Consider the following 14,781-nt stretch of genomic DNA (forward strand, 5'->3'; position numbering starts at 1 on the left):
AGGGCAGATCTTGGCAATGTTGTGGAGGTGAGACCAGCAGGTTTTGGTGACAGCTTGGATGTGAGGGGTTCTAATTCTGACGCCACTTGCCTACTGCATGTCCTCGGGCAAGTCATTTACCTTCTTGCTGCTTTCATTTCCTGATCTGTGATATAGGGATTAAATCCTACTCCCTCCTACTCATACTGTGAGGTCCCTGTGGGACAGGGACTGTGTCCAATCTGATTAATTGGTATCTACACTAGCACTAAGAACAGTGTTGGCATGTAGTAACCACTTAACAAATATAATGATCATAATCATAACGATGATGAGGAAGACTAAATTGAGGCACAGAGAAGTTAAGTGACTTGCCCAAGGTCACTCAACAGGCAAGTGGCAGAGTCAGCACTGGAACCCAGGTTTTCTGGTTCCATGGTCCATGATGCCAATTATCAGCTGTGTAACTTTGGGCAAGTCACTTAACTTCTATGTGCCTCAGTTACCTCATCTGTAAAATGGGGATTAAGACTGTGAGCCCCCCGTGGGACAACCTGATCACCTTGTAACTTCCCCAGTGCTTAGAACAGTGCTTTGCACATAGTAAGCGCTTAATAAATGCCATCATCATCATCACTTCATTTCTCTGTGCCTCAGTTACCTCATCTGTAAAATGGGGATTAAGACTGTGAGTTATATTCATTCAATCGTATTTATTGAGCACTTACTGTGTGCAGAGCACTGTGCTAAGCACTTGGGAGTACAAGTTGGCAACATATAGAGACGGTCCCTACCCAACAGTGGGCTCGCAGTCTAGAAGACTGTGTATGTGGGACAGGGACTGTGTCCGACCTGATTGTCTTGTATCTACCTCAGCACTTAGTACAGTGCCTGGCATTTAGTCAGCACTTAAGAAATACCAAAATTCATTATTATTATTATTATTATTATTATTATTATTATTATTGAACAGAGACTTACCCCACCTTCACCACACTGAATGTATCTTCATAAAGGTCTACAAAGCTATCGTCTAGTCCAAGCTTCTGCAAGGCTAGAAGACCTGAACATATAAGTGAAGTGACCAGGCCAGATTCAATATCAAATGGCAAGACAAGGTCTCAGACACTGAAGTTCTGGAGCGTAGTCAATTTCTAGCATCCATCCTAGGGGACACAGGAGGAGAATGAGCAAGAGCAGGATACCCAAACAACTGCCACATGGAACACTGAAAGAAACTGAAAGCAAAGAGGACAAATCAATCAATCAATCAATCAATCGTATTTATTGAGCACTTACTGTGTGCAGAGCACTGTACTAAGCGCTTGGGAAGTACAAGTTCAATCAATCAATCAATCAATCGTATTTATTGAGCGCTTACTATGTGCAGAGCACTGTACTAAGCGCTTGGGAAGTACAAATTGGCAACACATAGAGACAGTCCCTACCCAACAGTGGGCTCACAGTCTAAAAGGGGGAGACAGAGAACAGAACCAAACATACCAACAAAATAAAATAAATAGGATAGAAATGTACAAGTAAAATAAATAAATAAATAAATATAAATAGAGTAATAAATATGTACAACCATATATACATATATACAGGTGCTGTGGGGAAGGGAAGGAGGTAAGATGGGGGGATGGAGAGGGGGACGAAGGGGAGAGGAAGGAAGGGGCTCAGTCTGGGAAGGCCTCCTGGAGGAGGTGAGCTCTCAGCAGGGCCTTGAAGGGAGGAAGAGAGCTAACTTGGCGGAGGGGCAGAGGGAGGGCATTCCAGGCCCGGGGGATGACGTGGGCCGGGGGTCGACGGCGGGACAGGCGAGAACGAGGTACAGTGAGGAGATTAGCGGTAGAGGAGCGGAGGTTGCGGGCTGGGCAGTAGAAGGAGAGAAGGGAGGTGAGGTAGGAGGGGGCGAGGTGATGGACAGCCTTGAAGCCCAGGGTGAGGAGTTTCTGCCTGATGCGCAGATTGATTGGTAGCCACTGGAGATTTTTGAGGAGGGGAGTGATATGCCCAGAGCGTTTCTGGACAAAGATAATCTGGGCAGCAGCATGAAGTATGGATTGAAGTGGAGAGAGACACGAGGATGGGAGATCAGAGAGAAGGCTGGTGCAGTAGTCCAGACGGGATAGGATGAGAGCTTGAATGAGCAGGGTAGCAGTTTGGATGGAGAGGAAAGGGCGGATCTTGGCAATGTTGCGGAGCTGAAACCGGCAGGTTTTGGTGACGGCTTGGATGTGAGGGGTGAATGAGAGAGCGGAGTCGAGGATGACACCAAGGTTGCAGGCTTGTGAGACGGGAAGGATGGTAGTGCCGTCAACAGAGATGGGAAAGTCAGGGAGAGGACAAGGTTTGGGAGGGAAGACAAGGAGCTCAGTCTTCGACATGTTGAGCTTTAGGTGGCGGGCGGACATCCAGATGGAGATGTCCTGAAGGCAGGAGGAGATGCGAGCCTGGAGGGAGGGGGAGAGAGCAGGGGCAGAGATGTAGATCTGGGTGTCATCAGCGTAGAGATGATAGTTGAAGCCGTGGGAGCGAATGAGGTCACCAAGGGAGTGAGTGTAGATTGAGAACAGAAGGGGACCAAGCACTGAACCTTGGGGAACCCCCACAGTAAGAGGATGGGAGGGGGAGGAGGAGCCTGCAAAAGAGACTGAGAAAGAATGACCGGAGAGATAAGAGGAGAACCAGGAGAGGACGGAGTTTGTGAAGCCCAGGTCAGATAGCGTGTTGAGGAGAAGGGGGTGGTCCACAGTGTCAAAGGCAGCTGAGAGGTCGAGGAGGATTAGGACAGAATATGAGCCGTTGGATTTGGCAAGCAGGAGGTCATTGGTGACCTTTGAGAGGGCAGTTTCCGTGGAATGAAGGGGATGGAAGCCAGACTGGAGGGGGTCAAGGAGAGAGTTGTTGTTGAGGAATTCTAGGCAGCGCGTGTAGACAACTCGTTCCAGGAGTTTGGAAAGGAATGGTAGGAGGGGTATGGGACGATAACTAGAAGGTGAGGTGGGGTCAAGAGAGGGTTTTTTTAGGATGGGAGAGACATGGGCATGTTTGAAGGCAGAGGGGAAGGAACCAGTGGAGAGTGAGTGGTTGAAGATGGAAGTTAAGGAGGGGAGAAGGGATGGAGCGAGAGATTTCATAAGATGAGAGGGAATGGGGTCAGAAGCACAGGTGGCCGGAGTAGCACTTGAGAGGAGGGAGGAGAGTTCCTCTGAGGATACCGCTGGGAAGGATGGGAGAGTAGCAGAGAGTGTTGAGAGCCGGGGGGATGGAGAAAGGGGGGAAGAGACTTTGGGGAGGTCGGACCTGATGGATTTAATTTTGTTAATGAAGTAGGAGGCCAGATCGTTGGGGGTGAGGGAAGGAGGAGGGGGAGGAACCGGGGGCCTGAGAAGGGAGTTGAATGTACGGAAGAGCTGGCGGGGGTGATGGGCATGGGTGTCAATAAGGGAGGAGAAATAGTTTTGTCTGGCAGAAGAGAGGGCTGAGTTAAGGCAGGAAAGGATAAAGTTGAAGTGAACGAGGTTGGCATGGTGTTTAGACTTTCGCCAGCAGCGTTCGGCAGCTCGAGCATAAGAGCGAAGGAGGCGGACAGTGGCAGTGATCCAGGGTTGTGGGTTAGTGGTGCGAGAGAGGCGAAGGGAAAGGGGAGCGAGTGAGTCTAGCTGAGTAGAAAGGGTAGAGTTGAGAGCAGTAATCTGATCATCAAGACTGGGTAGAGAGGAGAGGGCGGCGAGGTGGGGTGTGAGGCGCTCCGAAAGATGGGTGGGGTCCAGAGAGCGGAGATCTCTGTGAGGGAGTAATACGGATTTACAGGGGAAAGGAGTGTGAGTGAGGAGGCAGGTGAGAAGATTATGATCAGAGAGAGGGATAACAGAGTTGGTGAGGCTGGACACAGTGCAGCGGTAGGAGATGATGAGGTCGAGGGTATGACCAAGTTGGTGAGTGGGCGAGGTGGGGTGGAGGAAGAGGTTGGCAGCGTCAAGGAGAGATAGAAGGCGGGCGGCAGAGGAGTCGTTAGGGATATCCATGTGGATATTGAAGTCTCCGAGGATCAGAGTGGGCATGGAGAAGGAGAGAAGGAAGGTGAGGAAGGGGTCAAAGTCGTTGAAGAAGTTGGAAGTGAGGCCGGGAGGGCGGTAGATGACGGCTACAAGAATCTGGAGGGGGTGGTAGAGGCGAATAATGTGGGCTTCAAAGGAAGGGAAGGAAAGGGAAGGGGGAGGAGGGATAGTGCGGAAGCGAACGGGGTGGGCAACATATAGAGACAGTTGGCAACATATAGAGACAGTCCCTACCCAACAGTGGGCTCACAGTCTAAAAGGGGGAGACAGAGAACAAAACCAAACGTACTAACAAAATAAAATAAATAGAATAGATATGTACAAGGAAAATAAATAAATAAAGTAATAAATATGTACAAACATATATGCATATATACAGGTGCTGTGGTGAAGGGAAGGAGGTAAGATGGGGGGGATGGAGAGGGGGAGAGGAAGGAGGGGGCTCAGTGTGGGAAGGCCTCCTGGAGGAGGTGAGCTCTCAGTAGGGCCTTGAAGGGAGGAAGAGAGCTAGCTTGGTGGATGTGGGGAGGGAGGCAATTAAGCTCCTCTTCTAGACTATAAGTTCAGCAGCACATAGATTAAAATTAGAACGATACAGAGAAGATTAGCATGGCCCCTGCGCAAGGATAACATGCATATTTGTGAAGTATTCCATAATTAATTCTGTAATTTCATTTATTTATATTGATGCCTCTTTACTTGTATTGATGTCTGTCTCCCCACCTTTAGACAGTGAGCTCATTGTGGGCAGGGATTGTCTCTCTTTATTGCTGCATTGTACTTTCCCAAGCGCCTAGTATAGTACTCTGCACACAATAAGTGCTCAATAAATGAAATTGAATGACTAAGTTCCTGATAGGAAGAAAGCATGTAATAATAGTAATGATAATTCATTCATTCATTCAATCGTATTTATTGAGCGCTTACTGTGTGCAGAGCACTGTACTAAGTGCTTGGGAAGTACAAGTCGGCAACATATAGAGATGGTCCGTACCCAACAATGGGCTCACAGTTTAGAAGGGGGAGACAGACAACAAAACAAAACATGTAGACAGGTGTCAAAGTCATCAGAACAAATAGAATTAAAGCTATAATGATATTTGTAAAGCACTTACTATGTGCCCAGAACTGTACTAAGCGCTGGGATAGGTGCAAGCAAATGGGGTTGGACACAGTCCCTGTCCCACATAGAGCTCAGAGTTTTAATCCCCAAATGATAGATGAGGTAACTGAGGCTCAGGGAAGTGAAGTGACTTGCCCAAGATCCCACAGCAGACAAGTGGCAGAGCTGAGATTAGAACTCAGTTCCTTCTGATTCCCAGGCCCGTGCACTACCCACTAGGCCATACTGTTTCTCTGTCTATTGTGAAACCCTAGGAAGACAGGGTCCATGTCCAATCCCCAAGCGTACTATTGCCCAGCATTTAGTACAGTGTTCAGCACACAGTCAGCGCTTAATAAATACTATTGATTGATTGATTGATTGATCTTTCTACACTGCATTATTGCCAATACCCTAGCCAGAGTATTTCTGGTTAGGCTACTAAATGATATTGTCAACCAACGCTCCTGAAATCAAAAAGTGGAAACGATCTTTGCTGTTTAGGACACAGGAAAATTAAAGAGAACAGCATCAAGAACTCTACCCACCATCATTGTCATCATCAGTATTTATTGAGTGCTTACTGTGTGCAGATCATTGTACTGAGCGCTTGAGAGTCGGTAGACACTTTCTCTGTGTAAACTTCCAGTCTGGAAGGGGAGATAGACCTTAATATAAATAAAGACCCAATTTTCATAGACATTGCCAAAGCATTTGGTACTCTAGACTGAGCTCGTTGTGAGCAGGGAGCGTGTCTACCAACTCTATTATATTGTACTCTCCCAAGCACTTAGTACAGTGATCTGCACACAGTAACTGCTCAATAAATATGATTGATTGATTAGTAGAAGTGCTCTGCACATAGTAAGCGCTCAATAAATACGATTGATTGATTGATTGATTGATTCTTGAAATTACAGTGCTGAGTGCTGAAAAGTTCATCGAGATGCGAAGGCCTAATCAATCGGTCAGTGGTATTTGTTGAACGCTCACTTTCTACAGAGCACTGTACTATCAATCAATCGTATTTATTGAGCGCTTACTGTGTGCAGAGCACTGTACTAAGCGCTTGGGAGAGTACAAGTTGGCAACATATAGAGACAGTCCCTACCCAACAGTGGGCTCACAGTCTAAAAGAGTGGGCTCACAGTCTACTATGCACTTGAGAGAGGGCATTACAACAGAATTGGTAGACATGTTCCCTGCTCACAACGTGTTTACAGGCTGTGGGTCCCATATTGCCTGTTCACTCAGTCAGTCAGTTGTATTTATTGATCGCTTAGTGTGTGCAGAGCACTGTACTAAGTGCTGGGGAGAGTACAATATAGCAACAAACAGACACTTTCCAGGCATGCGCACACACTCATGGATGAACTTTGCTGTCTGTAGTCCTTCTTCAAATATGAAGGACCGCTTAGATTTGGGGGGGGGGGGGGGGGGGGATGTGTGTGTGTGTGTATGTGTGTGTGTGTATTGATATGTCTGTGTTAACCAGATAGGGTCTCCAGGAGGAATTCCTCTCCTAACCATTGCTTCCCTGGTAATGTCATCCCATGAGCTACCCTTAGCATTATTGTTTTGCTGGTTTCTTGCTACTATTTTATGTCAGTTTTCATTAATAGATTTATTACTAGAAAACCAGTGTGACCCACTGGAAAGAGCACGGAACTGTGAGGCCAGAGATGTGGGTTCTAATCCCAATTTCTCGCTGGCCTTCTTGGACAAGTTTCTGCATCTGTAAAATGGGAATTAAGTATCTGCGCTCTCTCCCCTTTAGGCTGTGAGCCCCATGTTGGGCAGGGACAGTACCTGTATCTGATGGCATACCTCAGCACTTAGCACAGAGCTTGGCACACAGTAAACATTGAACAAATATATTATTATTAATAATAATATTGACTTACCTGGGTTTCTTACCCATCACAATTAGGTATTTACTCCTGTTCCCACTATGTACGTGTCCTTTGTCTGTCTTTCCACTGGATTTATGCTCCCTGAGGTCAGGGACTGCATCTTCTGTAGTGCTCTGCACACTGCAAAAATCAATTTTTTCGTATTTACTCATTCTTTCATTAAGCGCTTAGTACAGTGCTCTGCACACAGTAAACGCTCAATAAATATGATTGATTGATTCATTCAGTCATATTTATTCAAAACTTACTGTGTGCAGAACACTGTACTAAGAGCTTGGGAGAGTACAATGCAACAATAAACAGACAAAATTCCTGCCTACAACAAGCTTACAGTCTAAACGGTGGGGAGACAGACATAGATACAAATAAATACATTACAGATATGTACATAATAATAATAATAATAAAACGGTATTTGTTAAGCACTTACTGTGCCAAGCACTGTTTAAAGCTCTGGGGTAGATACAAGGTAATCAGGTTGTCCCACTTGGGGCTCACAATCTTAATCCCCATTTTACAGATGAGGTAGCAGAGGCACAGAGAATTTAGGTAGCTTGCTCAAGGTCACACAGCAGACAAGTGGTGGAGGCAGAATTAGAACCCATGCCCTCTGACTCCCAAGCTCATGCTCTTTCCACTAAGCCACTACATGGGGCTGGGAGGGGGGGAAGAAGAAAGGGATCAAGTCAGGGAGACATGGAAGGGAGTGGATGAAGTGGCAAGGAGGGGCTGTTGTCCTGTTATACTCTCCCAAGTGCTTTGTACAGTGCTCTGCTCACAGTAAGTGCTCAGTAAATACGATTGACTGACGGATTGACTGACATATTCCTCTTGGGCCGTAGCCCAGCTCTTTCATTCATTCATTCATTCAATCGTATTTATTGAGCGCTTACTGTGTGCAGAGCACTGTACTACTACACTGTACCCTTTGTCTCCAGACACTGTACTACTACACTGTACTCTTTGTCTCCAGACACAGTCAGGCCCCTCCTGGATCACTTGTGGGCAGTTGGGGGTAGGGTTGTGCTTCTCAGCAGAGGCCCCACGAACACCAGTGCTTAGTACAGTACCTGACACATAGTAAGCACTTAACAAATACCATCATCATTATTAATTATTATTATTATTTAGATTTTTAGACTGTGAGCCCACTGTTGGGTAGGGACTGTCTCTATATGTTGCCAACTTGTACTTCCCAAGCGCTTAGTACGGTGCTCTGCACACAGTAAGCGCTCAATAAATATGATTGATTGATTGATTGATTGATTAAGCACTTACTATGTGCATAGCACTGTTCTAAGCGCTGGGGAGGTTACAAGGTGATCAGGTTGTCCCACGGGGGGCTCACAGTTTTAATCCTCATTTTACAGATGAGGGAACTGAGGCACAGAGAGGTTAAATGACTTGCCCAAAGTCACACAGCTGACAGGTGGCGGAGCTGGGATTTGAACCCATGACCTCTGACTCCAAAGCCCGTTCTCCTTCTGCTGAGCCACGCTGCTTTTCAATAATATTTATTAATAATAATAATTATTATTATTATCTAGTGGAGATACCAGGAAAAATCATTTGACCTTTATTTTCCTCTTTGCTTGGAAATTGACGGTAGGGTTAGGGAGGGGTTCTCCTTTCCCCTTTCTCCTGCAGTGAGCCCCACCTACCCCCAATCCCTAGGGTCCAGACCCCTGGAAGGCCCCCCCTGCCCCCTTTTTTAACCGGGTGTGAGTTTCCACCTGGGGCTGAAAATCTCAGACGAAGCAAAGCAGGCTGCATGAACTCAGGGAGCCGGTGGTTGCGGGGGTGGGGACTTGGAAAGAATTGGTCTTGGGGGGAGAGTCACCATTTCTGAAATGAGAGAATTACTCCACACCCTTCAGATATAGTTTAATTTTCATCTACAAACCCGTACACTACAATTACTAAAACACTGCTAATGATGTTACACTTACACACACACACACACACACATGCGCTTAACTCTTACTGAAAATGCCAAATTCCCGTTGACTGGAAGCCAACAGCCCAGCCTCTCCCCCGGCGAAACAGAGGGGCCCATTATACTGAAGCATTATTTTCTCATGGTTTGGAACCATTACATCAGCCTTGATGTAATAACATTGTTTCACTTCAGAGGTGTATTTATTTTGGTTTGGAGTTCAGATAGTTTAGCCGTTAGCGTTGCGATGGAGTAAAACGCGGGCCAAGTCGCCAGAGTTTGAAACAAACCATTTTGCCGTTTTTCTGGGCTCCCCTCCCAGAGGCTTTGCAGGCTGAGGGAGTGAGACCGCAGGTTTTGCGGATCTGGAGGTGGCTATCGGACAATCTCTCCCAATGCTTAGCTAATCCAAGATCCAGCAATGGTTTACAGCTTAGGTACCTGACAGAGAAGTAGCAGAAACTGTTGGTGGTTGAAATTGAATTTTTCGAAGGGTGCGAAAAGTATGGATTTGCTACATAAGAAGGCAGCAACAGTGCATTTTTTCCATCTGGGAATCTTATGGATTTGCTACATATGTAGGCAGCAGCAGTGCATCTTTTCCATCTGGGAATCTTGGGAAGTGGGCGTTCCTTGGTCAGAGAAGGGCTTAGTCTGAATCTTCAACCGGGGCCTATTTCCAAAAGGATGTTGGGAAAAAGGTTTGAGAATTGCCCTTAGATGCTACGGAAGGAAGAGGAAGATTTAAATAATTTAAAATTGCCCTGAGCAATATCTTATGGGTTTTGAGAAGCGGCGTGGCTCAGTGGAAAGAACCCGGGCTTTGGAGTCAGAGGTCATGGGTTCAAAGCCCGGCTCCGCCAATTGTCAGCTGTGTGACTTTGGGCAAGTCACTCAACTTCTCTGGGCCTCAGTTCCCTCAACTGTAAAATGGGGATTAAGAATGTGAGCCCCCCGTGGGACAACCTGATCACCTTGTAACCTCCCCAGCGTTTAGAACACTGCTTTGCACATAGGAAGTGCTTAATAAATGCCATTATTATTATTATTATTATTATTATTATACCAGGCTTCTGCCACCCCATGTTACATTCAACCCGGGGATACAGCCGTTATTTTTTAATATTTATTTTATTTATTTATTTTACTTGTACATATCTATTCTATTTATTTTATTTTGTTAGTATGTTTGGTTTTGTTCTCTGCCTCCCCCTTTTAGACTGTGAGCCCACTGTTGGGTAGGAACTGTCTCTATATGTTGCTAACTTGTACTTCCCAAGCGCTTAGTACAGTGCTCTGCACACAATAAGCGCTCAATAAATACGATTGATGATGATGATGATGATGATTTTTTAATACCTAGTGTTTGAGAAGCAGTATGGCCTCGTGCAAAGAGCATGGGCCTGAGTTTGAATCCTGACTCCGCCACGTGTCTGCTGTGGGTGGCCTTGGGCAAGTCACTTCACTTCTCTGTGCCTCAGTTACCTCATTTGTCAAATGGAGATTAAACCCTCCCTCCTACTTAGACTGTGAGTGTCATTGGGGAAAGGGACTGTGTCCAACCTGATTAACTCCTATCTACCTCAGAGTTTAGAAGAGTGCTTGGCATATAGTAAGTGTTTAACAAATACCATAATAAATAATAATAATGATAATTGTCAATATTGCTATTATTACTTTACCCCAGGTTCCAGCCCTGCCACAATATCGTTTTGATGCCTTACCTGATGCAGTAGTCCAATGGCCCTGTCCTTTCAGCCAAGTGCTTGTAGAAGCAGCATGGCATAGTAGCAAGAGCATGGATCTGGGAGTGAGAAGGTCACGGGATCTAATCCCGGCCCTGCCACTTGTCTGCTGTGTGACCTTGGGCAAGTCACTTCACTTCTCTGGGCCTCAGTTACCTCATCTGTAAAATGGGGATTGAGACTGAGCCCCACATGGGACAGGGACTCTGTCCAACCTGATTATCCTATATCAACCTCAGTGCTATGAACAGTGCTTGGCACATAGTAAGCGCTTAACAAATCCCATAATAATTGTTATTATTATTGTAAGGCCACGCCTCCTTGCCTTCTCCCCACCTGGGATGACTTTTAGTAATCGCCAACGAATGAGGAAGCCCACAGTTTGTCGGAGTTGCAAAGCCCAGAAGAGACCTCTGAGCATGGAAAGTACTGGTCTCTCCACCATCAGCCCAAATTTGGGATTTAAAAAATTGTACATCGAGTTTCAAGAAAAAGCATGAATTTGATAAAAGATTGAAGGGCACCCTGATGGAGAGAGGAGTTGTTCAAAGGCATCCAGAGGTACTAGCAGCAGTTAGCATGCTCACCGATTTCCTTCTACAACCCAGCCTGCACATTTCACTCATCTAATGCCAAGCCACTCACTGTACCACCATCTTGTCCGCCCCCATCTTACCTCCTTCCCTTCCCCACAGCACCTGTATATATGTATATATGTTTGTACATATTTATTACTCTATTTATTTATTTATTTTACTTGTACATATCTATTCTATTTATTTTATTTTGTTAGTGTGTTTGGTTTTGTTCTCTGTCTCCCCCTTTTAGACTGTGAGCCCACTGTTGGGTAGGGACCGTCTCTATATGTTGCCAACTTGTACTTCCCAAGTGCTTAATACAGTGCTCTGCACACAGTAAGTGCTCAATAAATGCGATTGATTGATTGATTGATTGATTGATTCGCTGCCGACCCCTAGTCCAAATCCTGCCTCTGGCCTGGAATGCCCTCCCTCTTCATATCCGAAAGACAATTTCTCTCCCCGCCTTCAAAGCCTTATTAAAGCACATTACCTCAGTCGTTCCCTGACTAAGCAAGCTCTCATTTCCTCTTCTCCCAATCCCTTCTGAGTTGCTCTTGCACTTGGATTTGCACCTTGTATTCATCCCACATCAGCCCACATAACATATGTACATCTCTGTAATTTATTTAATAATAATAATAATAATGATAATAATGATGGTATTTGTTAAGCACTTACTATGTGCCAAGCACTGTTCTAAGCGCTGGGGTAGATACAAGGTTATCAGGTTGTCCCACGTGGGGCTCACAGTCTTGATCCCCATTTTACAGATGAGGTAACTGAGGCACAGAGAAGTTAAGTGACTTGCCCAAAGTCACGCAGCTGATAAGTGGCAGAGCAGGGATTAGAACCCACAACTTCTGACTTCCAAGCCCATGCTCTTTCCACTAAGCCACGACTTATATTACCAATTGTCAGCTGTGTGAATTTGGGCAAGTCACTTAATCAATCAATCAATCAATCATATTTATTGAGTGCTTACTGTGTGCAGAGCATTGTACTAAACGCTTGGGAAGTACAAGTTGGCAACATATAGAGATGGTCCCTACCCAACAGTGGGCTCACAGTCTAGAAGACTTAATTTCTCTGTGCCTCAGTTACCTCATCTGTAAAATGGGGATGAAGACTGTGAGCCCCCCGTGGGACAACCTGATCACCTTGTAACCTTCCCAGTGCTTAGAACAGTGCTTTGCACATAGTAAACACTTAATAAATGCCATTATTATTATTATTATTATTATTAAAGTCTGTCTCCCCCTCTAGACTGTAAGCTTGTAGTGGGAAGGGAATGTGACCACCAACTCTGTTATATTGTACTCTCCCAAGCAGTTAGTACAATGCTCTGAAAACAATAAGCTTTCAATAAATATGATTGATTGGTTTATTGATTGAAGCACTTAGTACAGTACTCTGCACACAGCAAGTGCTCAATAAATATGTTTGATTGATTGATTGACTCCTATAAGATACTTTGTGAAGACAAGAAGAGGGATGTTTAATTTCAGTTGGACAAATTCATACAAAAGCTAAGAAACCTTTCACAGTCAACAGAACAAACTTTTGCAGCCTTTTGCAAAGACTTATCATCATTCAACTTCTTATTCATTTGATTTTTTTTTCCTTTAGTATTTGTTAATCACTTCCTACCCCTGACACTGGGGTAGATATAAGCTAATCAGCTGGACACAGTCCATGTCCCACATGGAGCTCACCGTCATAATCCCCATTTAACAGATGATGGAACTGAGGCACAGAGAATTGAAATGAGTTGCTCGAGGTCACACAAGCAGACCAGTGGTGATGTTGTATCGTGAAACTTTGCGTTCTTTTAACAAAGATTGAGCAACAGAATTCATTCATTCAATCGTGTTTATTCATTCATTCATTCAATCATATTTATTGAGCGCTTACTGTGTGCAGAGCACTGTACTAAGCTCTTGGGAAGTAGAGAAGCAGCGTGGCTCAGTGGAAAGAGCCCAGGTTTTAGAGTCGGAGGTTATGGGTTCAAATCCCTGCTCCGCCAATTGTCAGCTGTGTGACTTTGGGCAAGTCACTTCACTTCTCTGGGCCTCAGTTACTTCATCTGTAAAATGGGGATTAAGACTGTGAGTCCCGCGTGGGACAACCTGATCACCTTGTAAGCTCTCCAGTGCTTAGAACAGTGTTTTGCCATAGTAAGTGCTTAATAAATGCTATTATTATTATTATTATTATTATTATTATTATTATTATTATTATGGGTTCTAATCCCAACTCCACCACATGTCTGCTGTGACCTTGGGAAAGTCTCTTAACTCCTCTGAGCCTCAGTTACCTCATCTGTAAAATGGAGATTAAGACTGTGAGACAACCTGTGGGACAACCTGATCACTTCGTATCCCCCCCAGCACTTAGAACAGTGCTTCACACATAGTAAGTGCTTAACAAATGCAATAATTATTATTATTATTACAAGTCAGCAACGTACAGAGATGGTCCCTACCCAACAACGGGCTCACAGCTCATAAAGAAATTTTATATTAATTTTCCAGAGGTTCTGTAATATATCTGAATTTGTATAGCATGTAAGTCTATGGGAGAATATGCCTCAAGATATGGTCATGGTACAGCCATAGTCACGGACCGTAGCCACACTGCATCATGTGATATACCTATATATGCAATTTAATCTTAAATTCAAAATTTCTTCCAGTCAATCATGACTTTGGGGAAATGGGAGCTAGGGACGGACCAAGATGGGAGGGTTTTAGGGTGTGGGAAAGACAAAAGCTCTCTACAGACTTGCAAGATGCATTCTTTTTCCAATTGGTACCAGTAAGTCTACCTGATTTAGTGTTCCAGGGATGTCAGCGAAGGGTGATATATGGTAAACCTGCTTTGTTCTAATCCCAGAAAGAAAGGTGGAGTGTTTTCTACACCGCAGAAATGAGAAATGAGCAGACATTGTCTGTCTCCCACTATGACTATCTGTCTCTCCTTTTAGACTGTGAGCTGGTAGTGGGCAGGGAATATGTCTGTTAGTGATTGTGCTTAGTACGGTGCTTTGCACAGAGTTGGTGCTCAATAATAATAATAATAATGGCATTTATTAAGCGCTTGCTATGTACAAAGCACTGTTCTAAGCACTGGGGATGTTACAAGGTGATCAGGTTGTCCCATGTGTGGCTCACAGTCTTAATCCCCATTTTACAGATGAGGTAACTGAAGTCACACAGCTGATAATTGGTGGAGCCAGGATTTGAATCCAAGACCTCTGACTCCAAAGACCTTGCTCTTTCCACTGAGCCACGCTGCTTCTCTATAAATAAATAAATACGATCAAATGAATGAACACTGTTCGATCGAGAAATTTTGGGCACCATTTTTGCCTTTGGCTTTTTGGGTATCTGGAACCTACTGGGCTGGCAAGGAGCCATTAGGTCTTTGTAGCAGCGTGGTTTGGAGCTCAGATGTCAAGG

At 44.9% G+C, this 14,781-nt stretch overlaps 1 pseudogene; it reads left to right on the forward strand.

The window, feature by feature from the left end:
- The first annotated feature begins 4,607 nt into the window (after positions 1-4,607).
- Positions 4,608-4,707, forward strand: LOC119938609 (annotated as a pseudogene).
- Positions 4,708-14,781: the final 10,074 nt, after the last annotated feature.

This window comes from Tachyglossus aculeatus, chromosome 1, assembly GCF_015852505.1.
Source record: "Tachyglossus aculeatus isolate mTacAcu1 chromosome 1, mTacAcu1.pri, whole genome shotgun sequence".
NCBI lineage: Eukaryota > Metazoa > Chordata > Mammalia > Monotremata > Tachyglossidae > Tachyglossus > Tachyglossus aculeatus.